This window comes from Amblyomma americanum, chromosome 7, assembly GCF_052857255.1.
Source record: "Amblyomma americanum isolate KBUSLIRL-KWMA chromosome 7, ASM5285725v1, whole genome shotgun sequence".
NCBI lineage: Eukaryota > Metazoa > Arthropoda > Arachnida > Ixodida > Ixodidae > Amblyomma > Amblyomma americanum.
The window spans coordinates 131,206,480-131,218,476 of record NC_135503.1 but is presented as its reverse complement, the minus strand read 5'-3'; positions in this window follow the sequence as shown (position 1 = coordinate 131,218,476).

Genomic DNA, 11,997 nt, shown 5'->3' with positions numbered 1-11,997 from the left:
TATTACAAGTCGTCGAATAGTAGACGAGAGAAAGGTGTAAACTTTTTCTCTCAGAACTGCGCGGAAACTTCTATTCCAGCTCAAAACAACGAGATACATCGTTGTAGATCGAAACTAGCAAGATTCACGAGCATCCATTTTACAAGTCGTCAGAGAGTACACGAGAGAAAGGTGTAAACTTTTTCCCTCAGAACTGCGCGAAAACTTGTATTCCGGCTCAAAACAACGCGATACATTGTTTTAGGTCGAAACTAGCAAGATTCACGAGCATCGATTTTACCAGTCGTCGAGAGTAGACAAGAGAAAGGTGTAAACTTTTTCTCCCAGAACTGCACGAAAACTTGTATTCCGGCTCAAAACAACGGGGTACATCGTTTTAGATCGTAACTAGCAAGATTCACGAGCATCAATTTTACAAGTCGTCGGAGAGTCCACGAGAGAAAGGTGTAAACTTTTTCTCTCAGAACTGCGCGAAAACTTGTATTCCGGCTCAAAACAACGGGATACATCGTTCTAGGTCGAAACTAGCAATATTCACGAGCATCGATTTTACAAGTCGTCGAATAGTAGACGAGAGAAAGGTGTAAACGTTTTCTCTCAGAACTGCGCGAAAACGTGTATTCCGGCTTAAAACAACAGGATACATCGTTTTAGATCGAAACTAGCAAGATTCAGGAGCATCGATTTTACAAGTCGTCGAAGAGTAGACAAGAGAAAGGTGTAAACTTTTTCTCTCAGAACTGCGCGAAAACTTGTATTCCGGCTCAAAACAACGGGATACATCGTTTTAGGTCGAAAGTAGCAAGATTCACGAGCATCGATTTTACAAGTCGTCGAATAGTAGACGAGAGAAAGGTGTAAACTTTTTCTCTCAGAACTGCGCGAAAACTTCTATTCCAGCTCAAAACAACGAGATACATCGTTGTAGATCGAAACTAGCAAGATTCGCGAGCATCGATTTTACAAGTCGTCAAAGAGTACACGAGAGAAAGGTGTAAACTTTTTCTCTCAGAACTGCGCGAAAACTTGTATTCCGGCTCAAAACAACGCGATACATCGTTTTAGGTCGAAACTAGCAAGATTCACGAGCATCGATTTTACCAGTCGTCGAGAGTAGACAAGAGAAAGGTGTAAACCGTTTCTCTCAGAACTGCACGAAAACTTGTATTCCGGCTCAAAACAACGGGGTACATCGTTTTAGATCGTAACTAGCAAGATTCACGAGCATCGATTTTACAAGTCGTCGGAGAGTCCACGAGAGAAAGGTGTAAATTTTTTCTCTCAGAACTGCGCGAAAACTTGTATTCCGGCTCAAAACAACGGGATACATCGTTCTAGGTCGAAACTAGCTATATTCACGAGCATCGATTTTACAAGTCGTCGAATAGTAGACGAGAGAAAGGTGTAAACTTTTTCTCTCAGAACTGCGCGAAAAGTTGTATTCCGGCTCAAAAAAACGGGATACATCGTTTTAGATCGAAACTAGCAAGAATCACGAGCATCGATTTTACATGTCTTCGAAGAGTAGACGAGAGAAAGGTGTAAACTTTTTCTCTCAGAACTGCGCGAAAACTTGTATTCCGGCTCAAAACAACAGGATTCATCGTTTTAGATTGAAACTAGCAAGATTCAGGAGCATCGATTTTACAAGTCGTCGAAGAGTAGACGAGAGAAAGGTGTAAACTTTTTCTCTCAGAACTTGCGCGAAAACTTGTATTCCGGCTCAAAACAACGGGATACATCGTTTTAGGTCGAAACTAGCAATACTCACAAGCATCGATTTTACAAGTCGTCGAATAGTAGACTAGAGAAAGGTGTAAACTTTTTCTCTCAGAACTGCGCGAAAACTTGTATTCCGGCTCAAAATAACGGGGTACATCGTTTTAGATCCAAACTAGCAAGATTCACGAGCATCGATTTTACAAGTCGTCGAAGAGTACACGAGAGAAAGGTGTAAACTTTTTCTCTCAGAACTGCGCGAAAACTTGTATACCGGCTCAAAACAACGGGGTACATCGTTTTAGATCGCAACTAGCAAGATTCACGAGCATCGATTTTACAAGTCGTCGGAGAGTCCACGTGAGAAAGGCGTAAACTTTTTCTCTCAGAACTGCGCCAAAACTTGTATTCCGGCTCAAAAGAACAGGATACATCGTTTTAGATCGAAACTAGCAAGATTCAGGAGCATCGATTTTACAAGTCGTCGAAGAGTAGACGAGAGAAAGGTGTAAACTTTTTCTCTCAGAACTGCGCGAAAACTTGTATTCCGGCTCAAAACAACGGGGTACATCGTTTTAGATCCAAACTAGCAAGATTCACGAGCATCGATTTTACAAGTCGTCGAAGAGTACACGAGAGAAAGGTGTAAACTTTTTCTCTCAGAACTGCGCGAAAACTTGTATTCCGGCTCAAAACAACGCGATACATTGTTTTAGGTCGAAACTAGCAAGATTCACGAGCATCGATTTTACCAGTCGTCGAGAGTAGACAAGAGAAAGGTGTAAACTTTTTCTCTCATAACTGCACGAAAACTTGTATTCCGGCTCAAAACAACGGGGTACATCGTTTTAGATCGTAACTAGCAAGATTCACGAGCATCAATTTTACAAGTCGTCGGAGAGTCCACGAGAGAAAGGTGTAAACTTTTTCTCTCAGAACTGCGCGAAAACTTGTATTCCGGCTCAAAACAACGGGATACATCGTTCTAGGTCGAAACTAGCAATATTCACGAGCATCGATTTTACAAGTCGTCGAATAGTAGACGAGAGAAAGGTGTAAACGTTTTCTCTCAGAACTGCGCGAAAACGTGTATTCCGGCTTAAAACAACAGGATACATCGTTTTAGATCGAAACTAGCAAGATTCAGGAGCATCGATTTTACAAGTCGTCGGAGAGTAGACGAGAGAAAGGTGTAAACTTTTTCTCTCAGAACTGCGCGAAAACTTGTATTCCGGCTCAAAACAACGGGATACATCGTTTTAGGTCGAAAGTAGCAAGATTCACGAGCATCGATTTTACAAGTCGTCGAATAGTAGACGAGAGAAAGGTGTAAACTTTTTCTCTCAGAACTGCGCGAAAACTTCTATTCCAGCTCAAAACAACGAGATACATCGTTGTAGATCGAAACTAGCAAGATTCAGGAGCATCGATTTTACAAGTCGTCGAAGAGTAGACGAGAGAAAGGTGTAAACTTTTTCTCTCAGAACTGCGCGAAAACTTGTATTCCGGCTCAAAACAACGGGATACATCGTTTTAGGTCGAAAGTAGCAAGATTCACGAGCATCAATTTTACAAGTCGTCGGAGAGTCCACGAGAGAAAGGCGTAAACTTTTTCTCTCAGAACTGCGCGAAAACTTGTATTCCGGCTCAAAACAACGGGATACATCGTTCTAGGTCGAAACTAGCAATATTCACGAGCATCGATTTTACAAGTCGTTGAATAGTAGACGAGAGAAAGGTGTAAACGTTTTCTCTCAGAACTGCGCGAAAACGTGTATTCCGGCTTAAAACAACAGGATACATCGTTTTAGATCGAAACTAGCAAGATTCAGGAGCATCGATTTTACAAGTCGTCGAAGAGTAGACAAGAGAAAGGTGTAAACTTTTTCTCTCAGAACTGCGCGAAAACTTGTATTCCGGCTCAAAACAACGGGATACATCGTTTTAGGTCGAAAGTAGCAAGATTCACGAGCATCGATTTTACAAGTCGTCGAATAGTAGACGAGAGAAAGGTGTAAACTTTTTCTCTCAGAACTGCGCGAAAACTTCTATTCCAGCTCAAAACAACGAGATACATCGTTGTAGATCGAAACTAGCAAGATTCGCGAGCATCGATTTTACAAGTCGTCAAAGAGTACACGAGAGAAAGGTGTAAACTTTTTCTCTCAGAACTGCGCGAAAACTTGTATTCCGGCTCAAAACAACGCGATACATCGTTTTAGGTCGAAACTAGCAAGATTCACGAGCATCGATTTAACCAGTCGTCGAGAGTAGACAAGAGAAAGGTGTAAACCGTTTCTCTCAGAACTGCACGAAAACTTGTATTCCGGCTCAAAACAACGGGGTACATCGTTTTAGATCGTAACTAGCAAGATTCACGAGCATCGATTTTACAAGTCGTCGGAGAGTCCACGAGAGAAAGGTGTAAACTTTTTCTCTCAGAACTGCGCGAAAACATGTATACCGGCTCAAAACAACAGGGTACATCGTTTTAGATCGTAACTAGCAAGATTCACGAGCATCGATTTTACAAGTCGTCGGAGAGTCCACGAGAGAAAGGTGTAAATTTTTTCTCTCAGAACTGCGCGAAAACTTGTATTCCGGCTCAAAACAACGGGATACATCGTTCTAGGTCGAAACTAGCTATATTCACGAGCATCGATTTTACAAGTCGTCGCATAGTAGACGAGAGAAAGGTGTAAACTTTTTCTCTCAGAACTGCGCGAAAAGTTGTATTCCGGCTCAAAAAAACGGGATACATCGTTTTAGATCGAAACTAGCAAGAATCACGAGCATCGATTTTACATGTCTTCGAAGAGTAGACGAGAGAAAGGTGTAAACTTTTTCTCTCAGAACTGCGCGAAAACTTGTATTCCGGCTCAAAACAACAGGATTCATCGTTTTAGATTGAAACTAGCAAGATTCAGGAGCATCGATTTTACAAGTCGTCGAAGAGTAGACGAGAGAAAGGTGTAAACTTTTTCTCTCAGAACTTGCGCGAAAACTTGTATTCCGGCTCAAAACAACGGGATACATCGTTTTAGGTCGAAACTAGCAATACTCACAAGCATCGATTTTACAAGTCGTCGAATAGTAGACTAGAGAAAGGTGTAAACTTTTTCTCTCAGAACTGCGCGAAAACTTGTATTCCGGCTCAAAATAACGGGATATATCGTTTTAGATCGAAAGTAGCAAGATTCACGAGCATTGATTTTACAAGTCGTCGAAGAGTAGACGAGAGAAAGGTGTAAACTTTTTCTCTCAGAACTGCACGAAAACTTGTATTCCGGCTCAAAACAACGGGGTACATCGTTTTAGATCCAAACTAGCAAGATTCACGAGCATCGATTTTACAAGTCGTCGAAGAGTACACGAGAGAAAGGTGTAAACTTTTTCTCTCAGAACTGCGCGAAAACTTGTATACCGGCTCAAAACAACGGGGTACATCGTTTTAGATCGCAACTAGCAAGATTCACGAGCATCGATTTTACAAGTCGTCGGAGAGTCCACGAGAGAAAGGCGTAAACTTTTTCTCTCAGAACTGCGCCAAAACTTGTATTCCGGCTCAAAAGAACAGGATACATCGTTTTAGATCGAAACTAGCAAGATTCAGGAGCATCGATTTTACAAGTCGTCGAAGAGTAGACGAGAGAAAGGTGTAAACTTTTTCTCTCAGAACTGCGCGAAAACTTGTATTCCGGCTCAAAACAACGGGGTACATCGTTTTAGATCCAAACTAGCAAGATTCACGAGCATCGATTTTACAAGTCGTCGAAGAGTACACGAGAGAAAGGTGTAAACTTTTTCTCTCAGAACTGCGCGAAAACTTGTATTCCGGCTCAAAACAACGCGATACATTGTTTTAGGTCGAAGCTAGCAAGATTCACGAGCATCGATTTTACCAGTCGTCGAGAGTAGACAAGAGAAAGGTGTAAACTTTTTCTCTCAGAACTGCACGAAAACTTGTATTCCGGCTCAAAACAACGGGGTACATCGTTTTAGATCGTAACTAGCAAGATTCACGAGCATCAATTTTACAAGTCGTCGGAGAGTCCACGAGAGAAAGGTGTAAACTTTTTCTCTCAGAACTGCGCGAAAACTTGTATTCCGGCTCAAAACAACGGGATACATCGTTCTAGGTCGAAACTAGCAATATTCACGAGCATCGATTTTACAAGTCGTCGAATAGTAGATGAGAGAAAGGTGTAAACGTTTTCTCTCAGAACTGCGCGAAAACGTGTATTCCGGCTTAAAACAACAGGATACATCGTTTTAGATCGAAACTAGCAAGATTCAGGAGCATCGATTTTACAAGTCGTCGAAGAGTAGACGAGAGAAAGGTGTAAACTTTTTCTCTCAGAACTGCGCGAAAACTTGTATTCCGGCTCAAAACAACGGGATACATCGTTTTAGGTCGAAAGTAGCAAGATTCACGAGCATCGATTTTACAAGTCGTCGAATAGTAGACGAGAGAAAGGTGTAAACTTTTTCTCTCAGAACTGCGCGAAAACTTCTATTCCAGCTCAAAACAACGAGATACATCGTTGTAGATCGAAACTAGCAAGATTCGCGAGCATCGATTTTACAAGTCGTCAAAGAGTACACGAGAGAAAGGTGTAAACTTTTTCTCTCAGAACTGCGCGAAAACTTGTATTCCGGCTCAAAACAACGCGATACATCGTTTTAGGTCGAAACTAGCAAGATTCACGAGCATCGATTTTACCAGTCGTCGAGAGTAGACAAGAGAAAGGTGTAAACCGTTTCTCTCAGAACTGCACGAAAACTTGTATTCCGGCTCAAAACAACGGGGTACATCGTTTTAGATCGTAACTAGCAAGATTCACGAGCATCGATTTTACAAGTCGTCGGAGAGTCCACGAGAGAAAGGTGTAAACTTTTTCTCTCAGAACTGCGCGAAAACATGTATACCGGCTCAAAACAACAGGGTACATCGTTTTAGATCGTAACTAGCAAGATTCACGAGCATCGATTTTACAAGTCGTCGGAGAGTCCACGAGAGAAAGGTGTAAATTTTTTCTCTCAGAACTGCGCGAAAACTTGTATTCCGGCTCAAAACAACGGGATACATCGTTCTAGGTCGAAACTAGCTATATTCACGAGCATCGATTTTACAAGTCGTCGAATAGTAGACGAGAGAAAGGTGTAAACTTTTTCTCTCAGAACTGCGCGAAAAGTTGTATTCCGACTCAAAAAAACGGGATACATCGTTTTAGATCGAAACTAGCAAGAATCACGAGCATCGATTTTACATGTCTTCGAAGAGTAGACGAGAGAAAGGTGTAAACTTTTTCTCTCAGAACTGCGCGAAAACTTGTATTCCGGCTCAAAACAACAGGATTCATCGTTTTAGATTGAAACTAGCAAGATTCAGGAGCATCGATTTTACAAGTCGTCGAAGAGTAGACGAGAGAAAGGTGTAAACTTTTTCTCTCAGAACTTGCACGAAAACTTGTATTCCGGCTCAAAACAACGGGGTACATCGTTTTAGATCCAAACTAGCAAGATTCACGAGCATCGATTTTACAAGTCGTCGAAGAGTACACGAGAGAAAGGTGTAAACTTTTTCTCTCAGAACTGCGCGAAAACTTGTATACCGGCTCAAAACAACGGGGTACATCGTTTTAGATCGCAACTAGCAAGATTCACGAGCATCGATTTTACAAGTCGTCGGAGAGTCCACGAGAGAAAGGCGTAAACTTTTTCTCTCAGATCTGCGCCAAAACTTGTATTCCGGCTCAAAAGAACAGGATACATCGTTTTAGATCGAAACTAGCAAGATTCAGGAGCATCGATTTTACAAGTCGTCGAAGAGTAGACGAGAGAAAGGTGTAAACTTTTTCTCTCAGAACTGCGCGAAAACTTGTATTCCGGCTCAAAACAACGGGGTACATCGTTTTAGATCCAAACTAGCAAGATTCACGAGCATCGATTTTACAAGTCGTCGGAGAGTCCACGAGAGAAAGGTGTAAACTTTTTCTCTCAGAACTGCGCGAAAACATGTATACCGGCTCAAAACAACAGGGTACATCGTTTTAGATCGTAACTAGCAAGATTCACGAGCATCGATTTTACAAGTCGTCGGAGAGTCCACGAGAGAAAGGTGTAAATTTTTTCTCTCAGAACTGCGCGAAAACTTGTATTCCGGCTCAAAACAACGGGATACATCGTTCTAGGTCGAAACTAGCTATATTCACGAGCATCGATTTTACAAGTCGTCGAATAGTAGACGAGAGAAAGGTGTAAACTTTTTCTCTCAGAACTGCGCGAAAAGTTGTATTCCGACTCAAAAAAACGGGATACATCGTTTTAGATCGAAACTAGCAAGAATCACGAGCATCGATTTTACATGTCTTCGAAGAGTAGACGAGAGAAAGGTGTAAACTTTTTCTCTCAGAACTGCGCGAAAACTTGTATTCCGGCTCAAAACAACAGGATTCATCGTTTTAGATTGAAACTAGCAAGATTCAGGAGCATCGATTTTACAAGTCGTCGAAGAGTAGACGAGAGAAAGGTGTAAACTTTTTCTCTCAGAACTTGCACGAAAACTTGTATTCCGGCTCAAAACAACGGGGTACATCGTTTTAGATCCAAACTAGCAAGATTCACGAGCATCGATTTTACAAGTCGTCGAAGAGTACACGAGAGAAAGGTGTAAACTTTTTCTCTCAGAACTGCGCGAAAACTTGTATACCGGCTCAAAACAACGGGGTACATCGTTTTAGATCGCAACTAGCAAGATTCACGAGCATCGATTTTACAAGTCGTCGGAGAGTCCACGAGAGAAAGGCGTAAACTTTTTCTCTCAGATCTGCGCCAAAACTTGTATTCCGGCTCAAAAGAACAGGATACATCGTTTTAGATCGAAACTAGCAAGATTCAGGAGCATCGATTTTACAAGTCGTCGAAGAGTAGACGAGAGAAAGGTGTAAACTTTTTCTCTCAGAACTGCGCGAAAACTTGTATTCCGGCTCAAAACAACGGGGTACATCGTTTTAGATCCAAACTAGCAAGATTCACGAGCATCGATTTTACAAGTCGTCGAAGAGTACACGAGAGAAAGGTGTAAACGTTTTCTCTCAGAACTGCGCGAAAACTTGTATTCCGGCTCAAAACAACGGGATACATCGTTTTAGGTCGAAACTAGCAAGATTCACGAGCATCGATATTACAAGTCGTCGAATAGTAGACGAGAGAAAGGTGTAAACTTTTTCTCTCAGAACTGCGCGAAAACTTCTATTCCAGCTCAAAACAACGAGATACATCGTTGTAGATCGAAACTAGCAAGATTCACGAGCATCGATTTTACCAGTCGTCGAGAGTAGACAAGAGAAAGGTGTAAACTTTTTCTCTCAGAACTGCACGAAAACTTGTATTTCGGCTCAAAACAACGGGGTACATCGTTTTAGATCGTAACTAGCAAGATTCACGAGCATCGATTTTACAAGTCGTCGAATAGTAGACGAGAGAAAGGTGTAAACTTTTTCTCTCAGAACTGCGCGAAAAGTTGTATTCCGGCTCAAAAAAACGGGATACATCGTTTTAGATCGAAACTAGCAAGAATCACGAGCATCGATTTTACAAGTCTTCGAAGAGTAAACGAGAGAAAGGTGTAAACTTTTTCTCTCAGAACTGCGCGAAAACTTGTATTCCGGCTCAAAACAACAGGATACATCGTTTTAGATCGAAACTAGCAAGATTCAGGAGCATCGATTTTAAAAGTCGTCGAAGAGTAGACGAGAGAAAGGTGTAAACTTTTTCTCTCAGAACTGCGCGAAAACTTGTATTCCGGCTCAAAACAACGGGATACATCGTTTTAGGTCGAAACTAGCAATATTCACGAGCATCGATTTTACAAGTCGTCGAATAGTAGACGAGAGAAAGGTGTAAACTTTTTCTCTCAGAACTGCGCGAAAACTTGTATTCCGGCTCAAAATAACGGGATATATCGTTTTAGATCGAAAGTAGCAAGATTCACGAGCATCGATTTTACAAGTCGTCGAATAGTAGACGAGAGAAAGGTGTAAACTTTTTCTCTCAGAACTGCGCGAAAACTTCTATTCCAGCTCAAAACAACGAGATACATCGTTGTAGATCGAAACTAGCAGGATTCACGAGCATCGATTTTACAAGTCGTCAAAGAGTACACGAGAGAAAGGTGTAAACGTTTTCTCTCAGAACTGCGCGAAAACTTGTATTCCGGCTCAAAACAACGCGATACATCGTTTTAGGTCGAAACTAGCAAGATTCACGAGCATCGATTTTACCAGTCGTCGAGAGTAGACAAGAGAAAGGTGTAAACTTTTTCTCTCAGAACTGCACGAAAACTTGTATTCCGGCTCAAAACAACGGGTTACATCGTTTTAGATCGTAACTAGCAAGATTCACGAGCATTGATTTTACAAGTTGTCGGAGAGTCCACGAGAGAAAGGTGTAAACTTTTTCTCTCAGAACTGCGCGAAAACTTGTATACCGGCTCAAAACAACAGGGTACATCGTTTTAGATCGTAACTAGCAAGATTCACGAGCATCGAATTTACAAGTCGTCGGAGAGTCCACGAGAGAAAGGTGTAAACTTTTTCTCTCAGAACTGCGCGAAAACTTGTATTCCGGCTAAAAACAACGGGATACATCGTTCTAGGTCGAAACTAGCAATATTCACGAGCATCGATTTTACAAGTCGTCGAATAGTAGACGAGAGAAAGGTGTAAACTTTTTCTCTCAGAACTGCGCGAAAAGTTGTATTCCGGCTCAAAAAAACGGGATACATCGTTTTAGATCGAAACTAGCAAGAATCACAAGCATCGATTTTAAAAGTCTTCGAAGAGTAGACGAGAGAAAGGTGTAAACTTTTTCTCTCAGAACTGCGCGAAAACTTGTATTCCAGCTCAAAACAACGAGATACATCGTTGTAGATCGAAACTAGCAAGATTCACGAGCATCGATTTTACAAGTCGTCAAAGAGAACACGAGAGAAAGGTGTAAACTTTTTCTCTCAGAACGGCGCGAAAACTTGTATTCCGGCTCAAAACAACGCGATACATCGTTTTAGGTCGAAACTAGCAAGATTCACGAGCATCAATTTTACCAGTCGTCGAGAGTAGACAAGAGAAAGGTGTAAACGTTTTCTCTCAGAACTGCACGAAAACTTGTATTCCGGCTCAAAACAACGGGGTACATCGTTTTAGATCGTAACTAACAAGATTCACGAGCATCGATTTTACAAGTCGTCGGAGAGTCCACGAGAGAAAGGTGTAAACTTTTTCTCTCAGAACTGCGCGAAAACTTGTATACCGGCTCAAAACAACGGGGTACATCGTTTTAGATCGTAACTAGCAAGATTCACGAGCATCGATTTTACAAGTCCTCGAAGAGTAGACGAGAGAAATGCGTAAACTTTTTCTCTCAGAACTGCGCGAAAACTTCTATTCCAGCTCAAAACAACAGGATACATCGTTGTAGATCGAAACTAGCAAGATATACGAGCATTAATTTTACAAGTCGTCGAAGAGTAGACGAGAGAAAGGTGTAAACTTTTTCTCTCAGAACTGCGCCAAAACTTGTATTCCGGCTCAAAAAAAATGGGATACATCGTTTTAGATCGAAACTAGCAAGATTCACGAGCATCGATTCTACAAGTCTTCGAAGAGTAGACGAGAGAAAGGTGTAAACTTTTTCTCTTAGAACTGCGCGAAAACTTGTATTCCGGCTCAAAACAACGGGATACATCGTTTTAGATCGAAACCAGCAAGATTCACGAGCATCGATTTTACAAGTCGTCGAAGAGTAGACGAGAGAAAGGTGTAAACTTTTTCTCTCAGAACTGCGCCAAAACTTGTATTCCGGCTCAAAACAACAGGATACATCGTTTTAGATCGAAACTAGCAAGATTCAGGAGCATCGATTTTACAAGTCGTCGAAGAGTAGACGAGAGAAAGGTGTAAACTTTTTCTCTCAGAACTGCGCGAAAACTTGTATTCCGGCACAAAACAACGGGATACATCGTTTTAGGTCGAAACTAGCAATATTCACGAGCATCGATTTTACAAGTCGTCGAATAGTAGACGAGAGAAAGGTGTAAACTTTTTCTCTCAGAACTGCGCGAAAACTTGTATTCCGGCTCAAAATAACGGGATATATCGTTTTAGATCGAAAGTAGCAAGATTCACGAGCATCGATTTTACAAGTCGTCGAAGAGTAGACGAAAGGTGTAAACTTTTTCTCTCAGAACTGCACGAAAACTTGTATTCCGGCTCAAAA